Source organism: Oncorhynchus mykiss, chromosome 7 (genome assembly GCF_013265735.2).
Source record: "Oncorhynchus mykiss isolate Arlee chromosome 7, USDA_OmykA_1.1, whole genome shotgun sequence".
Taxonomy (NCBI): domain Eukaryota; kingdom Metazoa; phylum Chordata; class Actinopteri; order Salmoniformes; family Salmonidae; genus Oncorhynchus; species Oncorhynchus mykiss.
In genome coordinates, this window is record NC_048571.1 from 41,651,731 (window position 1) to 41,676,322 (window position 24,592).

Genomic DNA, 24,592 nt, shown 5'->3' on the forward strand with positions numbered 1-24,592 from the left:
GGGCAAGTTGCAGTGACTAACGGGCTGCCACAGGGCCTGGGTTTGCCTGACAGGCAGAAGCCAAACTTGTCGTGTTAGCTAGCCTGTTTCAAGCCGTCTCGTGGACCGGATCACCGCATAATGGTGCCGGCTCAATTATTAAGACCTGGAGACCTGGGACCTCTTTCTTCTTTAAGGTCGCTGCCCCTATCATCGCCTAGCCTTTCTCTGACCTTTTTAACCTATCTTTCCTCTTTGGCGAGGTTACCATTGCTTGGAAGTCACCCACGGGGCATCCTTTATTTAAAGGGGGATATCAAGCTGATCCTAACTGTTATAGGCCAATTTCTATTTTGCCTCGTTCATCAAAAGTTTTGGAAAAACTTGTCAATAATCAACTGACTGGCTATATGATGTCTATAGTATTCTCTTGGGTATGAAATCTGGGTTCCACTCAGGTTATGGATGTTTCACTGCAACGTTAAAAGTCCTAAATGATGTCACCAATGCCCTTGCTTGTAAGCAATGTTGTGCTGATATTTTTATTGACTTGGCAAAAGCTTTTGACACGGTAGACCATTCCATTCTTGTGGGCCGTCTAAGGAGTATTGGAGTCTCTGAGGGATCTTTGGCCTGGTTTGCTAACTACCTCTCTCAAAGAGTGCAGTGCATAAAGCCAGAACATCTGCTGTCATAGCCACTGCCTGTCATAAACACTGCCTGGGAGTACCCCAAGGCTTGATCCTAGGCCCCACGATCTTCTCAATTTACATCAACAACATAACTCAAGCAGTAGGAAGCTCTCTTATCCATTTACATGCAGATGATACAGTCTTATACTCAGCTGGCCCCTCCCCGGATTTTGTTTTAAACACTCTACAACAAAGCTTTCTTAGTGTCCAACAAGCTTTGTCTGCCCTTAACCTTGTTCTGAACACCTCCAAAACAAAGGTCATGTGGTTTGGTAAGAAGAATGCCCCTCTCCCCACCAGTGTGATTACTACCTCTGAGGGTTTAGATCTTGAGGTAGTGACCTCATACAAGTACTTGGGAGTATGGATAGATGGTACACTGTCCTTCTCTCAGCACATATCAAAGCTGCAGGCTAAGGTTAAATCTAGACTTGGTTTCCTCTATTAAAGGTCCCCAAAGCACACACATTCCTGGGTCGCTCCTCTTTTCAGTTCGCTGCAGCTATCAACTGGAATGAGCTGCAAAAAGCACTCAAACTGGACTGTTTTATCTCCATCTCTTCATTCAAAGACTCAATCATGGACACTTACTGACAGTTGTGGCTGCTTCTCTACCTTCTTGCCCTTTGTGCTGTTGTCTGTGCCCAATAATGTTTGTTCCATGTTTTGTGCTGCTAACATGTTGTGCTGCTACCATGTGGTTGTTATGTTGTGTTGCTACCATGCTATGTTTTCCAGAATGGAAAATGGTTAGCTAGCTGGGGTTAGCCGTGAGGACTAGCAGCACTCCTTAGACTTAGCACAGGCCGGGTACTCTATAAAACCATACAACACTCTTAGGACTGGTTCGAGAGCTGCATGAGCATGTTAGTTTCCCATTGAAGGGTCCATAATACTCCCGTGCAAGGCTTTTGGTGTTAACTAGCTAGTGTTTACCTAGTTGGCTAATAGCTTATCTAGCAAGTACTAGCTGAAGACAACCGTGTGAATAGCGTTGTTTTTTCGATCTTGAGTCTCTTTTGACCATAGCACCATGAGGTGTAGCTGGTCAGTTTAGCCAATGAAATGATTGAACGTTAGGTGTACTAAACGAGAGAAGCAAGCTAGCCAGTAGTACCTGAATTTTCAATATTGCTGTGAATTTGCTTTCACAGGTGTGAGCCAGCTCATTTGATGCAGGTAATGGCTAGCTGAATTGAGCACTGTGTATGAAATTTTCTTTTCAGACATTGTTAGTGTGTATTGTTTATGTTCAGGAATTATTTTCAAATGAGTAACACTTTGGTGTGTTTGATTTGTTTTTGGGGGAAATAGTTTTTATTTTATTTTTGTCTCTGTGGCTCTTGATACATGATACCTGTTGAGCCGGTGGCCTGTGGATGTTTCTGCTCCTCTCATATCTTGAAATATCTTTCTCTTCCTCAGCGGCATTCAGTCTTCTTATCCTGGAATATCCTTGACATCCTTTTTATGAGGTTACTTGATAGCTTCAAACCGCTCTATATATAGTTGATCCCATAATGATGAATCAGTTGGACTGACAGAACTAAATTAGATAAAACAGCATTTTCGACAGGACCACAAGCTCACCAGAGGTGTCCATTGAAGGGATGAATATAGACAGATCTCTTTCATTAAAAAACTTCCGCAGCACCTACTTACCCCCTATCGGTTTATAGCACAAGCTACAGTATCACTGAGGAGACCTAGTTTCACTGCAGAATAACAGACAGGGAAAGATTGACACAAAGACACTTTTTTTTTCTTAGATAACTCCCTAAGATACGCTGTTTACTGTTCCAATAACTCATGTTGAACCTAAAAGAGCCCGTGTCTGTCGTCTGTGGCTCTGTGTGTTTAGACTGCAGCGTCCCAGCTGGATTGAGGGGTCGTCATGGAGACACAGGGCTGTGCACAGACCTTTTAGGGGGCAGGTGCTAAAAAACAACAACAACAAAAAATGACTTTAATCATTTGTGCTTTCTTAAATTCTTAACAATTTTAGGTCGCACTTTATAATAACTCCAGGTAATAACACATTTGTAATGGATTTGTAAATAGTTTGTTAATAATTGATTATTTATTTATCCATTCATTATATAGGTCCTTATAAAGCATTCACTAATTATTAGTTAATTATTTTTTGCATAGCCTCATCTAAAGTGTGGGCTGTTTATACTTTCTAAATGGTTTGAGTGACCAGTGTAATTTCTCACAAAAAGATGGACGCACCTGATACTCCTTCGTGTCTCAAAATAGTCTAGAACATATCAATGCTAAAAGAATAAGCATACCACACAAAAGCTGTTGTAAAACAACCATTGCAAAGACTTGAGGAAGAGTTGCAATGTGAACATTTTGCTAATGTTGTCAACCTAATCATAAAACAGGGAGATGTAACCTAGGTGCAGTTAATACAGGTAATGAGTGGAGAACAGGAGGGCTTGTTAAAGAAAAACGAATAGGTCTGTGAGAGCCGGAATTGGTAGGTGATCCAATACGTATGTCATGCAATAAAATGCAAATTAATTACTTAAAAATCATACAATATTATTTTCTGGATTTTTGTTTTAGATTCCGTCTCTCACAGTTGAAGTGTACCTATGATAAGGAAAACCTGCAAAATCAGTGTATCAAATACTTGTTCTCCCCACTGTACATGTAGGTTGTTTCGCTCTAGGGTGCCCACAGGCCTAAAAAGACATGTCTGAAGGTCCCATAACAATTTTAAAAATATGTTTCCTGATCTTTCTTATATCTCTCAGGACAGACACTTCAGAACAAACTTCCTTTTGATTTTGTTCCATGTAGTGACTCTGTTATTCAATGTGTTTGTATGGGTTAATAATAGTAAGGCCAAATACACATTTTCATCAAATCATTTTGTAAGATTGTTTTTGATACTTCGAGGGGTCTTCAAATCCAAAATCAAATGGCAAAATTATCCTTGGTATGACCTTCTTAAAACAATTCCATATAGCTTAGTAGAACCCCCTCCCCCGGTTTAGGTAGCGCTTAGACTGTTAAGGGCTAAAAAGAAGTGGTTACATAAATGTACTTTTTTTATGTTTCTTTTTTTATGTTTATGCCTATTTACTTCTGCAACAACACACTTGTCACAAGTTGTAAGAAGCTAGTTACAGTGCCTCCTAAAGACATGAATGGGGAAAAGAGGGTAAGCTATCAGCTGCTCATTGATGTTGATGATTGAGGTAAATCTGCTAGTTAGCTAGCTTTATATATTGGATATATTCTACTAAAATATTCATAATCTTCTAACTCATGATATATTACTGTCTGGCTAGTGACTTGTGTAGATATTTTAGTATATGTGAACGACCGGCTCGATTCGATCTTATGTAGCAACACTTGAAATTGTGTTTTTTACATTGGATAAAAATAGAGAGCTAGAAAAGTGTATATCATACACTACAGTTGAGGAACAATGGGAAAGCAATCCTGCTTAGAAAGTTGATAAACTTGTGACCTCACCTTTGAGAAAATGGCCCTTGAATATTTTGGTACCTACTGGAGAGCGCTTCTTTGTCTACACCCATTCAGCATTGTTCACACCGTTTCAAGCTTTAGCCACACCCATCTCTTTAAGGATTCACATGTGAGCCTATGTACTAACCAATCAAAGATTTCTAGACTAAAGGCTGGCTTATACTACGTGTGTGTTCTTACATTTGATCTGCAGTGCCAGAGTGTGCTCTGGGCGTTCGTATACTCAGAGCGTTGTCAGATTGGCCGTTTGTAAATTCAGAGCGTTTCGCTCATGGAGCTTCAGAGCGCAAACTGGACGCTCTGGCCGAAAAGTAGGCTTGATCCGAATGTTCTGGCCTAACAACAGCAGTCAAGCACCCAATCTAACCGGCTAATGTTGGCTAGCTTGCTAGCTACTTCCAGACACAAATGAGAGAACAGCTCAATCTGACCATTTTACTCACCCTAGCAGAGCTGGTTAGGCTGTTTTTATGTTATCCAGAGCGTTGGTGACTGCAACTGTGCTTCTGGCAACAATTTAATTACGCTTTTTTTGCCAACGTTTACTGACACCGTCGAGTGTTTGTAAATTCGTCAGTTATTCTGCGCTCTGGCACACTCAGACAAGAGTGCTCTGAAATCGGAGTAGATAGCCAGAGCAAATTTAGCAACTATCGACAGATGTCACAGTGACATCATTAACATTCTATTGAAATAGTTACTCTGGAACCATCAGGCACATTCCGAAATCGCCGTGTCTTTTTTTCTCCTGTCAGGAAAGATGCACAATGCAATTTTCCTTTCGCTGTTGTTTATGTCATTGGTCATTGTCACTTTTCCCTATTTTTCTCCATGTCTTTTTCCTATTTTCCATGTCTTTTCCCTATTTTCCATGTCTTTTCCCTATTTTCCATGTCTTTTCCCTATTTTCCATGTCGTTTATACATTTCATACATACATAAAGTAAGTGGTCTCTTTAGACAGTGAGATGATGTCATTGATTCTACCTGTAACCTAGACCCCACCTCTCTACAGTATGTATCCATATAATGAGGTTTAGTAGCCATCTGTTTCCACTGTCTCCAAACACACCTATTTAATGCATGGCTACACAGAGCAAACATATAGCCAGGATATAGCCAAATAAGCAGAAAGCCAGACGGGCATTGATGGCTAATCCTGGAACCTCTCAATGGGTGAGTCATCATGTAACATGGCCACTCAATATGTGCTCATCCACTCAACCATTGATGCACCTGGCTTGCAGCGGATCTGCCGACTCCATTTTGTTCTCCATTTACCCATAGATCAATGTCAACCCATCACCTCTCTCAGGAAGTAAGCCTTGCTGAGTAGCACAGCTAAATGCTAGAGTGAAGACAGGCGACATTAGCGTCTTCCGATAGTGTGAGAGTAATGATGCCGCGTTGTGATTTAAGAGGCCTGCTTATTGAAAACATGACAAATATCTCTAACTCTGACATGCTCTCAACAGTGACTGAAATCATGGATTGGAGCATGCTGTATCAGTTTTGCAGACTTTTGTCAAGCAGTTAAACCAGTGGGATGTGCATGCATTTTCTCCTTCCAGAAGTCTACAAATCCAGAGAGGGAGCAGACACCTGCGGAGGTTCAACAGTGCATAAAAAGTTCAAATAGGTTGTGCTTATATTTGTCCTGTTTCACACATTTACAAGTGTGTAACCTGTACAGTGGGTGGTGTGAAATGTAAAAAATGTTTTTTGCATATCCCCCTCCCCTGAGAAAAATCTTAGGAAAGTGGGGTCAAGGCCAGGGATCAGCCATTATTGACAGAAAGCAATGGCGTGTCCAGAACATTTTGAATGGGGTGGCCAAGGTAGGGCACAGATCCAGTTTAGGGGGTCCATAACATTTTGAAGCTTGATCAATGCAAAGCGAATTTTTTAAATACAGTGCCTTGCGAAAGTATTCGGCCCCCTTGAACTTTGCGACCTTTTGCCACATTTCAGGCTTCAAACATAAAGATATAAAACTGTATTTTTTGTGTGAAGAATCAACAACAAGTGGGACACAATCATGAAGTGGAATGACATTTATTGGATATTTCAAACTTTCTTAACAAATCAAAAATTGAAAAATTGGGCGTGCAAAATTATTCAGCCCCTTTACTTTCAGTGCAGCAAACTCTCTCCAGAAGTTCAGTGAGGATCTCTGAATGATCCAATGTTGACCTAAATGACTAATGATGATAAATACAATCCACCTGTGTGTAATCAAGTCTCCGTATAAATGCACCTGCACTGTGATAGTCTCAGAGGTCCGTTAAAAGCGCAGAGAGCATCATGAAGAACAAGGAACACACCAGGCAGGTCCGAGATACTGTTGTAAAGAAGTTTAAAGCCGGATTTGGATACAAAAATATTTCCCAAGCTTTAAACATCCCAAGGAGCACTGTGCAAGCGATAATATTGAAATGGAAGGAGTATCAGACCACTGCAAATCTACCAAGACCTGGCCGTCCCTCTAAACTTTCAGCTCATACAAGGAGAAGACTGATCAGAGATGCAGCCAAGAGGCCCATGATCACTCTGGATGAACTGCAGAGATCTACAGCTGAGGTGGGAGACTCTGTCCATAGGACAACAATCAGTCGTATATTGCACAAATCTGGCCTTTATGGAAGAGTGGCAAGAAGAAAGCCATTTCTTAAAGATATCCATAAAAAGTGTTGTTTAAAGTTTGCCACAAGCCACCTGGGAGACACACCAAACATGTGGAAGAAGGTGCTCTGGTCAGATGAAACCAAAATTGAACTTTTTGGCAACAATGCAAAACGTTATGTTTGGCATAAAAGCAACACAGCTGAACACACCATCCCCACTGTCAAACATGGTGGTGGCAGCATCATGGTTTGGGCCTGCTTTTCTTCAGCAGGGACAGGGAAGATGGTTAAAATTGATGGGAAGATGGATGGAGCCAAATACAGGACCATTCTGGAAGAAAACCTGATGGAGTCTGCAAAATACCTGAGACTGGGACGGAGATTTGTCTTCCAACAAGACAATGATCCAAAACATAAAGCAAAATCTACAATGGAATGGTTCAAAAATAAACATATCCAGGTGTTAGAATGGCCAAGTCAAAGTCCAGACCTGAATCCAATCGAGAATCTGTGGAAAGAACTGAAAACTGCTGTTCACAAATGCTCTCCATCCAACCTCACTGAGCTCGAGCTGTTTTGCAAGGAGGAATGGGAAAAAAATTATCTCGATGTGCAAAACTGATAGAGACATACCCCAAGCGACTTACAGCTGTAATCGCAGCAAAAGGTGGCGCTACAAAGTATTAACTTAAGGGGGCTGAATAATTTTGCACGCCCAATTTTTCAGTTTTTGATTTGTTAAAAAAGTTTGAAATATCCAATAAATGTCGTTCCACTTCATGATTGTGTCCCACTTGTTGTTGATTCTTCACAAAAAATACAGTTTTATATCTTTATGTTTGAAGCCTGAAATGTGGCAAAAGGTTGCAAAGTTCAAGGGGGCCGAATACTTTCGCAAGGCACTGTAGCTGACTACCCTCCCAACTCCGCCCACCGGCATCCTAATAAGGAAACAAGAACAAAGAGAGAATACGGCAGACAGAGTGGGAGGATCGTCACACATTGTATGTTGTAGTGTTAAGATTTCCCTTCACTGGAACTAAGGGGCATAGCCCAAACCATGAAAAACAACCCCAGTCCATTATTCCTCCTCCACCAAACTTTACAGTTGGCACTATGCATTGGGGCAGGTAGCGTTCTCCTGGCATCCGCCAAATCCAGATTTTTCCACCGGACTGAAGAGTGATTCATCACTCCAGAGAACACATTTGCACTGCTCCAGAGTTCAATTGAGTCGAGCTATTCACCACTCCAGCCGATGCTTGGCATTGCGCATGGTAATCTTAGGCTTGTGTGTGGCTGCTCGGCCATGGAAACCCATTTCATGAAGCTCCCAATTAACAGTTATTGTGTTGACGTTGCTTTCAAGGGCAGTTTGGAACTCAGTAGTGAGTGTTGCAACCGAGGACAGATGATTTTTTACACAGTACGTGTTTCAGCACTCACCGGTCCCGTTCTGTGAGCTTGTGTGGCCTACCACGTCTCGGCTAAGCCGTTGTTGCTCCTTGCTGCACTTCACAATAACAGCACTTACAGTTGACCAGGGCAGCTCAAGCAGGGTAGAAATTTGACAAAGTGACTTCTTGGAAAGGTGGCATCCTATGACGGTGCCATGTTGAAAGTCACTGAGCTTTTTAGTAAGGCCATTCTACTGCCAATGGTTGTCTATGGAGATTGCTTGGCTGTGTGCTAGATTGTATACACCTGTCAATAACGGGTGTGGCTGAAATGGCCAAATCCACTAATTTGAAGGGGTGTCCACATACTTTTTGTATATATAGTGTATTACAAACACCATAAGTTTAATGACATTTCGCCTACGAAGTGGTGTTTATTCATAGAGGTCAAGGAAAGCCAGGCTTACCTAAAAATGTGAATAAAACAAACTTTTTACAATCATTTCTCATTTGTGTCTATCCGTGTTTCATAATTTTACTTCAGTTTGCAGGAGGCTGAATCTATTTCACCAGAGAAAGCATTCGAGTGAGACAAACAGCTCCCCTCTGTCTTAATATCTGTAGCCCATGTATCTGAGGGTGTCTGGACACAAATACTATGAAATACCATTGATGAGTCTTGCTGTGCGTCTATTGTGCGTCTATTCAGAGACAACCAATCACATCTTAACATTTGGGATGGACACACCAATGACGGTGAACCCTGGAGTAATTAGGGTTGTGCCTTACTCAAGGACAGATCAACAGATGTTTAACTAGTCGGCTCTGGGATTCAAACTAGCAACCTTTAGGTTATTGGCCCAACACTCTAACTGCTAGGCTACCTGCTGCCCCATCCATAGTCATAAACTAGAGCAGAGCTAATTAGCCATGTGACCTTTAGGGACGTCTAGATTATCATACTGACAGGTCTGTGAACTTTTATTGCTGAGTGCCAGTCTGTTTGAACGGTCATAATTAAGGCCAGCAGTTTCCCCTGACCATGTAACATTAAGGCTGTTTAGTATATGGTGGTTACACAGGAGGACGGGCTCATGGTAATGGCTGGAGCGGAATTAGTGCAATGGTATTAAATACATCAAACACATGGAGATAGAAATGCACAGTGGTGAGATATTCTGTAGCTAAAGGTAACATATCAGCCTATTAATTAGGAAAATATAATGCCCTATTACTTGGCTATTCAAAATCAAATAAACTATAATTGTATGCTATCTCTGTAAGCTGCCCTGCACATTCAATGAACCAACATCATCGCCTAGGCCAGTGTTCACCAACTCGTCGATCTTCAAGGAATTCGTAGTCGATCACCAAACATTTCTGTAGAAAAGCCAACAATAAAGGCTTACGCTCCTATTTTGTTATTATTCGTGTTGCGCTATTGGGAGTACGTGCACTTGATTCAGAAGCACTGCGCACCGGGTAGGTAAAGTGTTCCCATTTTGAACCATTAGATTTGGCTTAAAAGAAAAATTCTGCCAATCCATGTTAAATGTTGATTAGTGTCATGAGGTGCTGGTGCACTTGACGATGGTGACAGGATAATCAGCAGCCTGATGACCTAGAGGCCGGAGAGGGAGTATACGTGACAGGTATGAAGACCAAAACATTCAACGTTGTGAGATGATACCTCCTCCACTGTTTCATCCACTAAAGGTTTTACTGTTACAATTTCACACACGAGCGTTCACCATATTTGGACTATCACAGAGAAGTGGTAAGTGTGTTGATATAATCTGGTAAGTGGTAATATGTTAGGAATGATGATTGATTAATGACCTGGATGTAAATTTGGCCAGGGCATCAGGGTTTCAAAGGTGGGTCAAGACACATCATTAGACCAACCTCTTCTGTTCTTAGGACAGAGCACCAATGCATCACACCCAAAAGTGAGAAAATAACTATTGTTCAACTGTGCAACCATTGAAAATATGATGTCAATGTGCGGGGGTACCGGTTAGCTGAGGTAATATGTACATGTGGATAGAGTTATTAAAGTGACTATGCATAGATGATAACAACAGAGAGTAGCAGCGGTGTAAAAGAGGGGGGCAATGCTAATAGTCTGGGCATCCATTTGACTAGGTTTTCAGGAGTCTTCTAGCTTGGAGGTAGAAGTTGTTTAGAAGCCTCTTGGACCTAGACTTGGTGCTCCGGTACCACTTGCCGTGCGGTAGCAGAGAGAACAGTCCATGACTAGGGTGGCTGGAGTCTGAAATTTTTTTAGAGCCTTCCTCTGACACCGCCTGGTATAGAGTTCCTGGATGGCAGGAAGCTTGGCCCCAGTGATGTACTGGGCCGTTCGCACTACCCTCTGTAGTGCCTTGCGGTCGGAGGCTGAGCATTTGCCATACCAGGCAGTGACACAACCAGTCAGGATGCTCTCGATGGTGAGCTGTAGAACCTTTTGCAGATCTGAGGACCCATGCCAAATCTTTTCAGTCTCTTGAGGGGGGATAGGATTTGTCATGCCCTCTTCACGACTGTCTTGGTGTGCTTGGACCATGTTAGTTTGTTGGTGATGTGGACACCAAGGAACTTGAAGCTCTCAACCTGCTCCACTGCAGCCCCGTCGATGAGAATGGGGGCGTGTTCGGTCCTCTTTTTAGTCCATGAAATATCCTTTGTCTTGATCACGTTGAGGGAGAAGTTCTTGTCCTGGCACCACACGGCCAGGTCTCTGACCTCCTCTCTATAGGCTGTCTCATCGTTGTCAGTGATCAGGCCTACCACTGTTGTGTCATCGGCAAACTTAATGATGCTGTTGGAGTCGTGCCTGGCCGTGCAGTCATGAGTGAACAGGGAGTACAGGAGCGGACTGAGCACGCACCCCTGAGGGGCCCCTGTGTTGAGGATCAGTGTGGCGGATGTGTTGTTACCTACCCTTACCACCTGGAGGTGGCCCGTCAGGAAGTCCAGGATCCAGTTGCAGAGGGAGGTGTGCTGTCCTTAGTGCTAAAACATTGTATTGCAATTTGCATCCGACTGGCAATTTGTTTTCCTTTTTTGTGTCTTTCAATGCACACATGTCTGACAAAGTGATCCTATATCTCTCTCTGTATGTTTTATTGGACAAAGGCTTGCATGGCTCAATATGAGATGATGACTAATTTGCGTTTATGATAGGCCATATCAGCTATCCTTTAAAAAAAAAAAATTTGGTCATGAAGGCCCCTCGAGACCGCTCTACCCCCACTGTGCTAATACCCTAGCTCCGCACCTGCATGACGCACCCACTCACGTACTGACGCCTTTTTCTTATTTAAAGAGCTTGTAAGTAAGCATTTCTCCTCTTGTTTTTTTAGCGCATGTGACCAATACAATTGTATCTTATTTTATTTGCCATGCCAGTAGAGCAAAGAGACGACAATAGATTCTTCATGCTGCTTTTCCAAACACACATCGACTTAGTATCAGGACCACAGTGAATCTGGTGGCTCCTCTTCTTTGAATGGTAGGTTCAATGGCAATTGATGAGCTATCTTCTGTTATTTGCATGAATTATTAGTCTTGCCTTGCAGCAATATAATGTACATGCCTAATTAGGCTTTTAAAGGCCGTTTCTATCATGTTATTCTTAAACAAAAACTGATTGTGTTGTTTTTCTTTGCTTCAATTAACGTCCCAATAGAGTGCAAGATTAAAGTGAAGTTGTAAGCAAATCGGTTAAACGGAGCGCTTGGTTTTTCCTGCATGCGGTGGGAGACACAGCAATTAAAATGGCTTTCTAATTGTATGTGTTAAAAATAGTACTCAGAAAGCAGTTGTGTTTATGTGGGGGATGGATGAGTCCTGTTTCATAGGTGTAGATGAGACACACATTTTACAATTATTCTCACATACAGTATACTGACAAATGAAGTGAACTGATAAATGGTTGCTATTTACATTTCTTACAAATCAGCAATGTGATAAGTGTTTTTTTTAATGTGTGTGACTACATACCATAGACCTGGGTTCAAGTACTTTGTTTAATTTCAAATACTCTTGATTGAGTCTGCATGGAATGCCAGATATAAACAGGATTTGTAATTTTGGGAATATTCCATTGCTTCGCTACCACCAGGCAAGCTCAATCAAGCACAGCTAAAGTATTTGAAAGAAAGCAAACACTATTTGAACCCAGATGTGGTATGACTAGACTGTGCTAGGATGATTGGTAGATAGATCATGTGTCTGGGGAGAAGCTGTACTTCTTATGGAGTGAAAAGCACATTTTCAATTAGCGACAGGCAGAGTCTGAAGGACACCGAGTAAAATAATAGATAATGTATGCAGATTGAAAAAGATTACAATGTGTTGATGGAGGAGCCGAGATTAGAGTGGTGGAAATTTGAACGCATGAATGTAGCTCCTGATGGACCTCTGTTTTTGCTCCCCCACCCCTTTGTTGACTGCTAAGTAGGCAGACACTGTAGTATCGGAATCATCCAGTCTAACGACGTGGTGTTTTTCAGACAAAGCAATGTCAATTAGCTCTTCTGTATATTGTGCTCGGGTTTCTTGTGTGAAATCTATTTCACTGTAAAATCCCATGAACTTTGATTCTTATTATCTCTGTCAGATTACCTGAAATGGCGCACATTTACTCTTCTATATATGACTCATGGACGGCCGTTTGGTCTTATTTCAGTAACAGTGAATTATTACAGGTGCAACATGCACAATATGGAAAACATGAGTCATAGAGAATAAGTGTTTTTAGAGATGTCTTTGAATGTCGCCCAGAGGTGTTTCACCACTGTGAGGTACAGAATACAGAAATACCTTTTACATCTCATCTAACCTACATAAGACATGGATAGTAGGACATGGGACGGAGTGGCACATCTACCTCACAACCTCCTAGGCACACAACCTCGTAGGGCTGTGACAATACCGGTATTGCAATATTTCTTCCATGGCAAAAATGAAAACAGGAAGCAGACCAAACTATTTGGTCCTTTAAAAACCTGCTGTATGTAAAAAATGGTGTGCTATAGCTTAGAAAATAAATACATATGACTCTGCATAACAACATAATGATGTTTGTTTCCAACATTAGGGCAATATTAGGGCCCTGTAGGGCTAAATAAGTTAAACCCGCTTTCTGTTTTGTTTCCTTGCCACGATACAAATGAGTATTGCAATACTGGTATCGTCCCAGCCCTCCAACCTAGCCCAGCACACCTCATCAGCTCAGGCAGTGGAGTCAGTCTTTGTTCACCAGGAGTTAACTCATCCCTGGGTCCCCCCTGGGCCTGCAGCCACACAGCCAGATGAGGACTTGATCTGAAGCAGCTGCTCGCTTTTGCTTGATGGACCATATTGAACACTTATTGAACCCAGTCGTGTATTTTTAGATAATGAGCATTGAAATAATGTGTATGCATTGAGGATGGACTATAAAAAAGCTGGATGTTATTGTCATGGAACACGTTATTGTAGAGATATAGCATAGGTGTTACCTGCGCACATATTGGAACCTAGGTGTAATACTTTGCATTACTGGCTTGGGACTTAGCATGACTATATCACTAGGTAATATGTTTTGAGTTTGATTGAATCGAGTCGGACCTTGATAGATTTGATCTAAATCTAAGGCGAGTGATCATATGGTAGCCTACACAACGTTCTAATGAAATGCCTTTGCCCTTGTACCTGGCCTCTCTAGTCTAATTGGAAACCGCTCTGACTGAAGATTGGTTCTATTCCATTTTACATGACTTATGTTACTGAAAATATATTTTATTTATGTCAAAGAGAGAAGAAGCAAATTGGATTTTCACCAAGAAAACAGAAGATGCTTTATCTGATTTTATCCGAGTACAAATGAACAAAAACGAATCCAGCTTCAAAACTGGAGCCATTATGCACTGGTTTGAGAGGTATGTTTGAGAGGTACCTGGATAATGAGTTTGAGGCTCTCTGTCAGAACATCGGCCCTGCTAGACTTGGTTAAATCTGTTCAATCTACCAATTGCTCCAGTACATCTGTGCCCTTGACCCTGGTCATCACCACTGGCCGCCTCCTATCTCTAATGGACATCCCATGGAGACTGGCTGGTCCCCCCGAGTAATAGGAAAGCTCACTGGTGTTTCTCAGTTCACAGCCATTTCCATCTCTCCATGCATCTCCAGCTCTTTCCTCTCTCTACCACACAATGTAGCACCACATGCTGTACCAAGAGCCAATATATGTACGTGCAATTGGTATGTAGAGCTTGGATTGTAGCAACAAGCTAGCCAAACTAACCATGTTAGCCATGGTTCTTTAAGTTGTTCAGTCCCGGTAGTTGAAAAATGTATTTAGCTGGTTGTGGATTTCCGTGTTCTGGCTTCAAATCAGTGCAGCTTTGTTTCAGTGATTGCGCTTTGTTCCAGTAATTGCGCGGCCATATAAAATCAGTCGGTAACTAAAGCAATTTAAACTGATGCTGAGCAATGCCCATTAAATGACGTTACTCAAGCTGACCCCACCTATAATTGGGTTTGTCACATTGCATTAGCGCTAACAGTCTTGTGTTTTGTTGTTGTTCATTTTCATCAGAAAGGCCGGAGAAATACACACATGAAATGGAATGGCCCTCAGCTGCCTGTAAACCAAGATTGAATACAAAATAAATGAACGGCCGTGTATAATTTAATAGCACTATGTATTAACTATGTTTGATGATTAGTTGTTAAAGCAGAAGGAGATGGGTTGACAGAGTGCCTGACAGGCCTGGGTAGTATTAAAATAAAAAGGCCAGGGGTTCCCAAACTTTTATTTGCATTGTGACCCACCAATCAGTATCTTTGCCCAGTTTTGTTCCTCAATAAGAGGACCTGCTGCAACACCTCATTAGACGTCATGCAGAATAAAGATTTTATTCGTGTTGAAATTGTACACATAAAGTTTATTTTTTAAAGATGTGACTGTGTAGATATTTTTTGCTTGATTCTAACTCAACTTAATTGTATTTTTAAGTCCCCGCCATAAGGGTTGAGCGGTGGGGAAAAAAACTGACCAAAGAATAAGTACATAATAACATTGCAGTTTCAAAGCAAATCTGCTGCAATTCAACACATCCTGCCATGGAGCTGAGAGAACATTTAGCAGTTTTAAAGCCAATTTCCTGCAATTCAACACATCCTGCCATGGAGCTGAGAGAACATTTAGCAGTTTTAAAGCCAATTTCCTGCAATTCAACACATCCTGCCATGGAGCTGAGAGAACATTTAGCAGTTTTAAAGCCAATTTCCTGCAGTTCAACACATCCTGCCATGGAGCTGAGAGAACATTTAGCAGTTTTAAAGCCAATTTCCTGCAATTCAACACATCCTACCATGGAGCTGAGAGAACATTTAGCAGTTTTAAAGCCAATTTCCTGCAATTCAACACATCCTGCCATGGAGCTGAGAGAACATTTAGCAGTTTTAAAGCCAATTTCCTGCAATTCAACACATCCTGCCATGGAGCTGAGAGAACATTTAGCAGTTTTAAAGCCAATTTCCTGCAATTCAACACATCCTGCCATGGAGCTGAGAGAACATTTAGCAGTTTTAAAGCCAATTTCCTGCAATTCAACACATCCTGCCATGGAGCTGAGAGAACATTTAGCAGTTTTAAAGCCAATTTCCTGCAATTCAACACATCCTGCCATGGAGCTGAGAGAACATTTAGCAGTTTTAAAGCCAATTTCCTGCAATTCAACACATCCTGCCATGGAGCTGAGAGAACATTTAGCAGTTTTAAAGCCAATTTCCTGCAATTCAACACATCCTGCCATGGAGCTGAGAGAACATTTAGCAGTTTTAAAGCCAATTTCCTGCAATTCAACACATCCTGCCATGGAGCTGAGAGAACATTTAGCAGTTTTAAAGCCAATTTCCTGCAATTCAACACATCCTGCCATGGAGCTGAGAGAACATTTAGCAGTTTTAAAGCCAATTTCCTGCAATTCAACACATCCTGCCATGGAGCTGAGAGAACATTTAGCAGTTTTAAAGCCAATTTCCTGCAATTCAACACATCCTGCCATGGAGCTGAGAGAACATTTAGCAGTTTTAAAGCCAATTTCCTGCAATTCAACACATCCTACCATGGAGCTGAGAGAACATTTAGCAGTTTTAAAGCCAATTTCCTGCAATTCAACACATCCTACCATGGAGCTGAGAGAACATTTAGCAGTTTTAAAGCCAATTTCCTGCAATTCAACACATCCTACCATGGAGCTGAGAGAACATTTAGCAGTTTTAAAGCCAATTTCCTGCAATTCAACACATCCTACCATGGAGCTGAGAGAACATTTAGCAGTTTTAAAGCCAATTTCCTGCAGTTCTAAACATTTTGCCATGGAGCTGACAGAACATTTTGCCATTTCTAAGCTAATTTACTACAATTCTACACATTTTGACAAGGCTAATGCTGTGTTCTTACGCTCAAACATAACCAAATCAATGGAGGCTTTATTTAGTTGATTGTACATTATTATTGAAAAATATATCAAATCAAATGTATTTATATAGCCCTTCGTACATCAGCTGATATCTCAAAGTGCTGTACAGAAACCCAGCCTAAAACCCCAAACGGCAAGCAATGCAGGTGTAGAAGCACGGTGGCTAGGAAAAACTCCCTAGAAAGGCCAAAACCTAGGAAGAAACCTAGAGAGGAACCAGGCTATGTGGGGTGGCCAGTCCTCTTCTGGCTGTGCCGGGTAGAGATTATAACAGAACATGGCCAAGATGTTCAAATGTTCATGAATGACCAGCATGGTCGAATAATAATAATAAAGCAGAACAGTTGAAACTGGAGCAGCAGCACGGTCAGGTAGACTGGGGAAAGCAAGGAGTCATCATGTCAGGTAGTCCTGGGGCATGGTCCTAGGGCTCAGGTCAGGTCCATATAGGTCCATTATCTGTTCTACATACTTTCTATTTTGTTTAAGTTTACACTGAAAGCGTCTTTCCATCACAAATGTATTTACATTAATTTTGCAATGCACTAATAATGTCATCCCGCTACCCACCTGTACCCATGCCGCGACCCACAAGTAGGTCCCAACCCACCGTTTTGGAACCACTGGCCTAGGCAACCAAATCGATGCGGTATTATTTGTGTATTGCTTGTTTTAAATAATTCAATCTCAGAAGGGGGAATGTTAATATAAGTGTCTCTGCTCTCGCTCTCTCTCTTTCATACAACCGATCAAGTAACATTATGGACTAAACGACAATACTGGTCAAATTAAGATTTCACAGAGACTAGTCAAACATTGACCGCTTCAGCTTTGTTAATGATTACATTTTGTCTACTGCTTCTTGGCCCCTTGTATATCATTGTGGAGGCTGTTATTTAATCAACGACACATGGCACTATGCAGAGAGAGAGACCTTCAGACATTTTTCATTCCGCTAGAAATCTGTTTTGTGAAAGAGAACAAAAAGAAACACAGAGATGTTTAAATTAAGTTAATACGTTCCCACCACATAACACCACAGGCACCTTGTTTCTCAGGCAGGGATGAATTAAATGTTTATATGTTTTATTAATCCTCCACATATAGGATTGCAAAGCTACAGGTAATTTACCAAAATAATTCCGAAATCTTCTTTAATTTAGGTAATTAGCCGGTAATCTATGGCAATCTATGGTAACTTTGGTCATTTGACTTGATTAACTTTAAACAATTTATTCATACATAGTATTCATTTTTTATTTATGTGTCCATATTGTCCATGAGTTTCTAGTGGATAGACCATATGGTTCAAGAGAGAAAAAAAAGTATAATTTATGAAAAGAGCATCTAGTCAGTGATGGCATTATTTTGAATTAATTCTGCAAGTCTTTTTTCACAACTGCCACCAAAACATTTACAACAAAGACACATTGACATAGTACAATAAACAAGTGTGTATAAAAAGATAGTTGAAGTCACATACTGTACACCTTAGCCAAATACATTTAAACTCCGTTTTTCACAATTCCTGACATTTAATCCTAGTAAAAATTCCCTGTCTTAGGTCAGTTAGGATCACCACTTTATTTTAAGAATGTGAAATATCAGAATAATAGTAGAGAGAATGATTTATTTCAGCTTTTCTTTTCACATTCCCAGTGGGTCAGAAGTTTACATACACTCAATTAGTATTTGGTAGCATTGCCTTTAAATTGTTTAACTTGGGCCAAACGTTTCGGGTAGCCTTCCATAAGCTTCCTACAATAAGTTGGGTGAATTTTGGCCCATTCCTCCTGACAGAGCTGGTGTAACTGAGTCACATTTGTAGGGCTCCTTGCTCGCACATGCTTTTTCAGTTCTGCCCACAAATGTTCTATATGATTGACGTCAGGGCTTTGTGATGGCCACTACAATACTTTGACTTTGTTGTCCTTAAGCCAGTTTGCCACAACTTTGTAAGTATGCTTGGGGTCATTGTCCATTTGGAAGGCCCATTTGCAACCAAGCTTTAACTTCCTGACTGATGTCTTGAGATGTTGCTTCAATATATCCGCATAATTTTCCTTCCTACATATATGTCTATTTTGTGAAGTGCCTCCTGCAGCAAAGCACCCCCACAACATCATGCTGCCACCCCCGTGCTTCACGGTAGGGATGGTGTTCTTCGACTTGCAAGCCTCCACCTTATCCCTCCAAACATAATGATGGTCATTATGGCCAAACAGTTATATTTTTGATTCATCAGACCAGAGGACATTTCTCCAAAAAGTGCGATCTTTGTCCCCATGTGCAAACCGTAGTCTGGCTTTTTATGGCAGTTTTGGAGCAGTGGCTTCTTCCTTGCTGAGCGGCCTTTCAGGTTATGTCGATATAGGACTCGTTTTACTGTGGATATAGGTACTTTTGTACCGGTTTCCTCCAGCATCTTCAAAATGTATTTTGCTGTTGTTCTGGGATTGATTTGCACTTTTCGCACCAAAGTACGTTCATCTCTAGGAAACAGAACGCGTCTCCTTCCTGAGTGGTATGACGGCTGCGTGGTTCCACGGTGTTTATACTTGCGTACTATTGTTTGTACAAATGAGCATGGTACCTTCAGGCGTTTGGAAATTGCTCCCAAGGATGAACCAGACTTGTGGAGGTCTACAATTGTTTTTCTGAGGTCTTGGCTGATTTCTCTTGATTTTCCCATGATGTCAAGCAAAGAGGCACTGAGTTTGAAGGTAGGCCTTGAAATCCATCCACAGGTACACCTCCAATTGACTCAAATGATGTCAATTAGCCTATCAGAAGCTTCTAAAGCCATGACATCATTTTCTGGAATTTTCCAAACTGTTTTAAGGAACAGTCAACTTAGTATATGTAAACTTCTGACCCACTGGAATTGTGATACAGTGAAATAATCTGTCTGTAAACAATTGTTGGAAAAATTCAGTGTCATTCACAAAGTAGATGTCCTAACCAACTTGCCAAAACTATAGTTTGTTAACAAGAAATTTGTGGAGAGGTTGAAAACAAGTTTTAATGACTCCAACATAAGTGTATTTAAACTTTCTCATATTAAACTCAATTGGTACATTATTCACTAATATTATGGCTAATATTTAGGATAACATTTTACAGCTTTGTCATTCTATTTTTTATTTTAAATAATCTTATCAGATGTTTATATATTTTACATATGATAAAGCCACACAGAGGGACAGAGATAATTACAGACACCTGTGATAATATGAAGTACCTAAAAAGGCCACTAGATATCATCTGATCAAATTATATATATTCCTTGAAAGTTACAAAAATTCTGGTAGTTTACTGGTAAACTTTTTTGGGGGGAACTCAGTCGGGGTCTCAACTTACTGTTCAGAGTAAGAATAGTAGAATGCACAAGCTGCAATTTCTTAATTTGTTTGTGAATAAGCAGTTCTTATCTTGTTATGTCAGTCACTGACAGTCACTTACTGTAATTAGCCCCCAAAAAATGTATTGGTAAATTAATCTAAGCAGCTACAGTATCTAAACTTGTAGTAATCATGGGTGAACTACCGACCAGGGGCCCAATTTTGATTTTGTTAGTCACTCTCAAACCGATATCATATTGAAAACTGATCAACAAAATTTAACTTGGGGCCCCCAAAAGGCTTAGGGCCAGCTCTTACTGCATGTGTTGGTATGGATAAGGCCACTGCGGCCCCTCATGATGAGTTCAGATTTTTTGTGGTTGTCACACCCATCAAAGTTGCCTATCCCTGATTTAGAGACTGCTTGTTAAAAACCTGTTGTTGAGCCTTGGTCCTGACTGTTGCTCTAACGTTTTTCATGTATCTGTAGAGGAGGTGTAAAGCCTCTCAAAGTGGCCTGATGTAATTGTGGAATCTGCTTTGGCTCTCCTCTCACCCTGTCTGATTGCAGTAAGCAAATGGTTGCGCAGAGATCGGAACAGCTGGAAACTGCAAGCAGCCAGAGCCCAGACGGGAAAACAAAGGTGATTCACAGATTACATTGCCACTCTTCAGGTAAATTTCAGTCAATGCAATGGAGAGTGGATAGGTTGACTGGCTGATTTGATTTCAGTGAACGCACACAATTCAAAAGAGCATAACATAATATTTGTAGTTCCAGTTCTCTTTATTTGTTGCCACCGCTGGTTGACACCGAAATGACCTTGCACATTTAACAACATTTTTGACTTTGTAACAGACACACAAAAGCTACATCTCATTGAATTAATATGTATTGGAACCTACATCAAAGCCCTTAGAACCATAGAAATAGAATCTCTATATAAATTATATTTCTATGCTCAGAAAAGTGCTTTAGAATAGATCTATTTTGTTCTCTGCATCATTCCTTTACCAGTAGTAAAATGATCTCAATGTCTCTTCATTAAAAACAGAAGTTGAACATTTCACAAGCACGATCTGTCTGTGTCTCTCTTGCCACTGGAATACAGAACATCAGGTTCACAGAGAATTTAATTTATTGGACCCTTAAATTGCAAACCAGAAATGCAGTTCAAGAAGCTTTTACCAAGCCCTCTCTCCTCTGAAGAAAGGAAACACTTCGGTGAAAGTACAGAGATTAAGACAGCTAGTCTCTCCTCCTGTCTGTGTGTGGAAAAGGTCGGGCCAGGCATGAAAGGGGCCGGAGTGAGGCCTCAAAGCCAGGGTGGGATCAGGGCCAGGTGGGGCAAGGCTGGCTGCAGACTCCCCTGCTGGGTCGGCAAAGAGCTGTGAATAGTATGCTTTTTTTTTTTATCTACCTCTGAACTGAGTGGGATGAAATGAGGAAAAGATGGAAAGGAGTGATGAAGGGGTTGAGAGAGAGAGGGGAGTCCGTACTCTTCTGAACAGTTCTGCCCCCTCCAAATTGTATACTCTGGAACCCACTGTAAAACACAGTTTAATACAAATATTCATATACTGTCTGGCAATGTAATGTTTATTTGTGAGAAGGCGCTCTCACTACCACACAAATGTAATAGGAAATGTAATGTTTTAAGGCCAGGAACTGCAGCTACGGTGCATTCGGAAAGTATTCAGACCCCTTGACTTTTTCAACATTTTGTTACATTACAGCCTTATTCTAAAATGTATTAAATATTGTTTTTACTCATCAATCTACACACAATACTCCATAATGACAAAGTGAAAACAGATGTTTATACATTTTTCAGAAAAAAAAACATAAGTATTCAGACACTTTGCTATAAGACTTGACATTGAGCTCAGGTGCATCCTGTTTCCATTGATCATCCTTGAGATGTTTCTACAACTGGATTGTAGTCCACCTGTGGTGAATTTAATTGATTGGACATGATTTGGAAGGCACACATGCCTGTCTATATAATGTCCCACAGTTGACCGTGCATGTCAGAGCAAAAACCAAGCCATGAGGTCGAAGGAATTGTCTTTATAGCTCAGAGACAGGATTGTGTCAAGGCACAGATCTGCGGATGGGTACCAAAACATTTCTGCAGCATTAAAGGTCCACAAGAACACCGTGGCCTCCATCATTCTTAAATGGAAAAAGTTTGGAAGCACCAAGACTCTTCCTAGAGCTGGCCGCCCAGCCAAACAAAAAATCGGGGGAGAAGGGCCTTGGTCAGGGAGGTGACCAAGAACCCGATGGTCACTGACAGAGCTCCAGAGTTCCTCTGTGGAGATGGGAGAACCTTCCAAGGACAACCATAGTTTCAGCACTCCACCAATCAGTCGTTTATGGTAGAGTGTCCAGATGGAAGCCAATCCTTAGTAAAAGGAACATTACAGCCCTCTTGGAGCTTGCCAAAAGGTACCTAAAGGACTCTGACCATGAGAAACAAGATTCTCTGGTCTGATGAAACCAAGATTGAACTCTTTGGCCTGAATGCCAAGCGTCACATCTGGAGGATACCTGGCACCCTCGCTACGGGGAAGCATGGTGGTGGCAGCATCAAGCTGTGGGGATGTTTTTCAGAGGCAGAGACTGGGGGACTAGCCAGGATCGAGGGAAAGATGAACGGAGCAAAGTACAGAGATTCTTGTTGAAAACCTGCTCCAGAGCTCTCAGGATCTCAGACTGGGGCAAAGGTTTACCTTCCAACAGGACAACAACCAAAAGCACACAGCCAATACAATGCAGTAGTTTCTGAATGTCCTTGAGTGGTCCAGCCAGAGCCCAAACCCGATCGAACATCTCTGGAGTGACCGGAAAATAGCTGTTCAGTGACAGTCCCCATCCAACCTGACAGAGCTTGAGAGGATCTGCAAAGAAGAATGGGAGAAACTCCCCAAATACAGGTGTGCCAGGCTTGTAGCGTCATACCCAAGAAGACTCGAGGCTGTAAGCGCTGCCAAAGGTGCTTCAACAAAGTACTGAGTAAAGGGTCTGAATACTTATGTAAATTTAATATTTCTGTTTTTTATTTGTAGTAAATGTGCAAACATTTCTAAACGTTTTTTGCTTTGTTATTATGGGGTATTGTGTGTAGACTGAGTGGAAAAAACGATTGAATCAATTTTAGAATAAGGCTGTAACATAACAAAATGTGAAAAAAGTCAAGGGGTCTGAATATTTTCCAAATGCACTGTATCACAAAGCTGAACTGAACCTGAAGGCACACACTTCAATTCAGAACCATCTCCTGATAAATGCCACAGGATCAGCTCTTGAGTCTCGCTTTGTCTTTAGGTTAGAATTCCTCTCAGGGATGAGAGCTAACACTTTGTCCCAATCCCCACATTATCCAGGATTATCTCTGCCATCACAAAGATTTCCTTTCTGATGAGCCAAAGAGCCTTTCTCAGGATGTTGCTGTTTTTTTCTTTCTCAATTATGTGTTTGTTTTCTATTCTTGTTCGCTCTTCTTCCTGTAGGTTTAACAGACGAGCGCCACCCCTTAGCTGCAACCCTTCTAATTTAGTGTACCCTACGCGCACAACCCATGTGGAATTCTTGGTCTCCAGCAGCATTTGGAACTGCCAATCTGCGGTCCAGAAGATTGAGTTAATTTCAGCCTATGCTGCCCCTTAGTTTGTACACTTTTTGGCCCTCACAGAGGCATGGATTACCCCAGAGAGAACTGCTACTCCAGCTGCTCTCGCGTCATCTGACTACATGTTCTCTCATAGTTCGAGAGCATCTGAGACATGGATTACCCCAGAGAACACTGCTACTCCAGCTGCTATCTCGTCATCTGACTACATGTTCTCTCATAGTTCGAGAGCATCTGAGACATGGATTACCCCAGAGAACACTGCTACTCCAGCTGCTCTCTCGTCATCTGACTACATGTTCTTTTATAGTAAATGCCATTTAGCAGATGCTTTTATCCAAAGTGACTTACAGTCATACGTGCATATTTTCTACATATGGGTGGTCCCGGAAATTGAACCCACTATACTGTATATGCATTGCAAGAGCCATGGTTCACCAACTGAGCTACAGAACGTCTGAGAGTTTCTGGCCATCGTGGTGCTGACACGGGGCTACCCGTTTCTCCTAAGTGTATATTTGATATTTTCCCATACGTGAAAATATAATTTGTGGTCTCATGTGAAAATCGAGCTTTCACATGTGGAACTGCATTTTTACATGTAAAAAAACTTGAGCATAATGTCAAACGATGATGAGCTAGCCAGTTAAGTTTAATTCTGAAATAACTGAGTTTAAGATAGACTTGAAATTGGCAAGCTAACGGTAGCTACCTGTTAATTTGACAAAAAAATGTGACCGAATTATTTCTGAATGTTTCTCAAAATGACTGGCTAATTAATTTGATCATGCTTTGTGATACACACAGTTTTATGCTGTTTTAGTCCACACATGTCACCCTGTCAACTAGCTAGAATATGATGAATAGCAGGGGTAACAAAATACAGTGTTGCAAATTGGGTAGCCATAGAGCCATGCTTTTTTTGTTGTCCTACCAGG

The 24,592-nt window shown here is 41.3% G+C and overlaps 1 protein-coding gene across 1 annotated transcript in view; it reads left to right on the plus strand.

Moving 5' to 3' along the window:
- The first annotated feature begins 9,803 nt into the window (after positions 1–9,803).
- Positions 9,804–24,592, plus strand: part of LOC110527773 (potassium voltage-gated channel subfamily D member 3-like) — a 67,240-nt gene continuing 52,451 nt past the window's right edge. The window contains exon 1 of the mRNA XM_036983255.1: positions 9,804–9,975. The gene's annotated coding sequence lies outside the window, so the exon portion shown is untranslated. The remainder of the gene's footprint in view (positions 9,976–24,592) is intronic.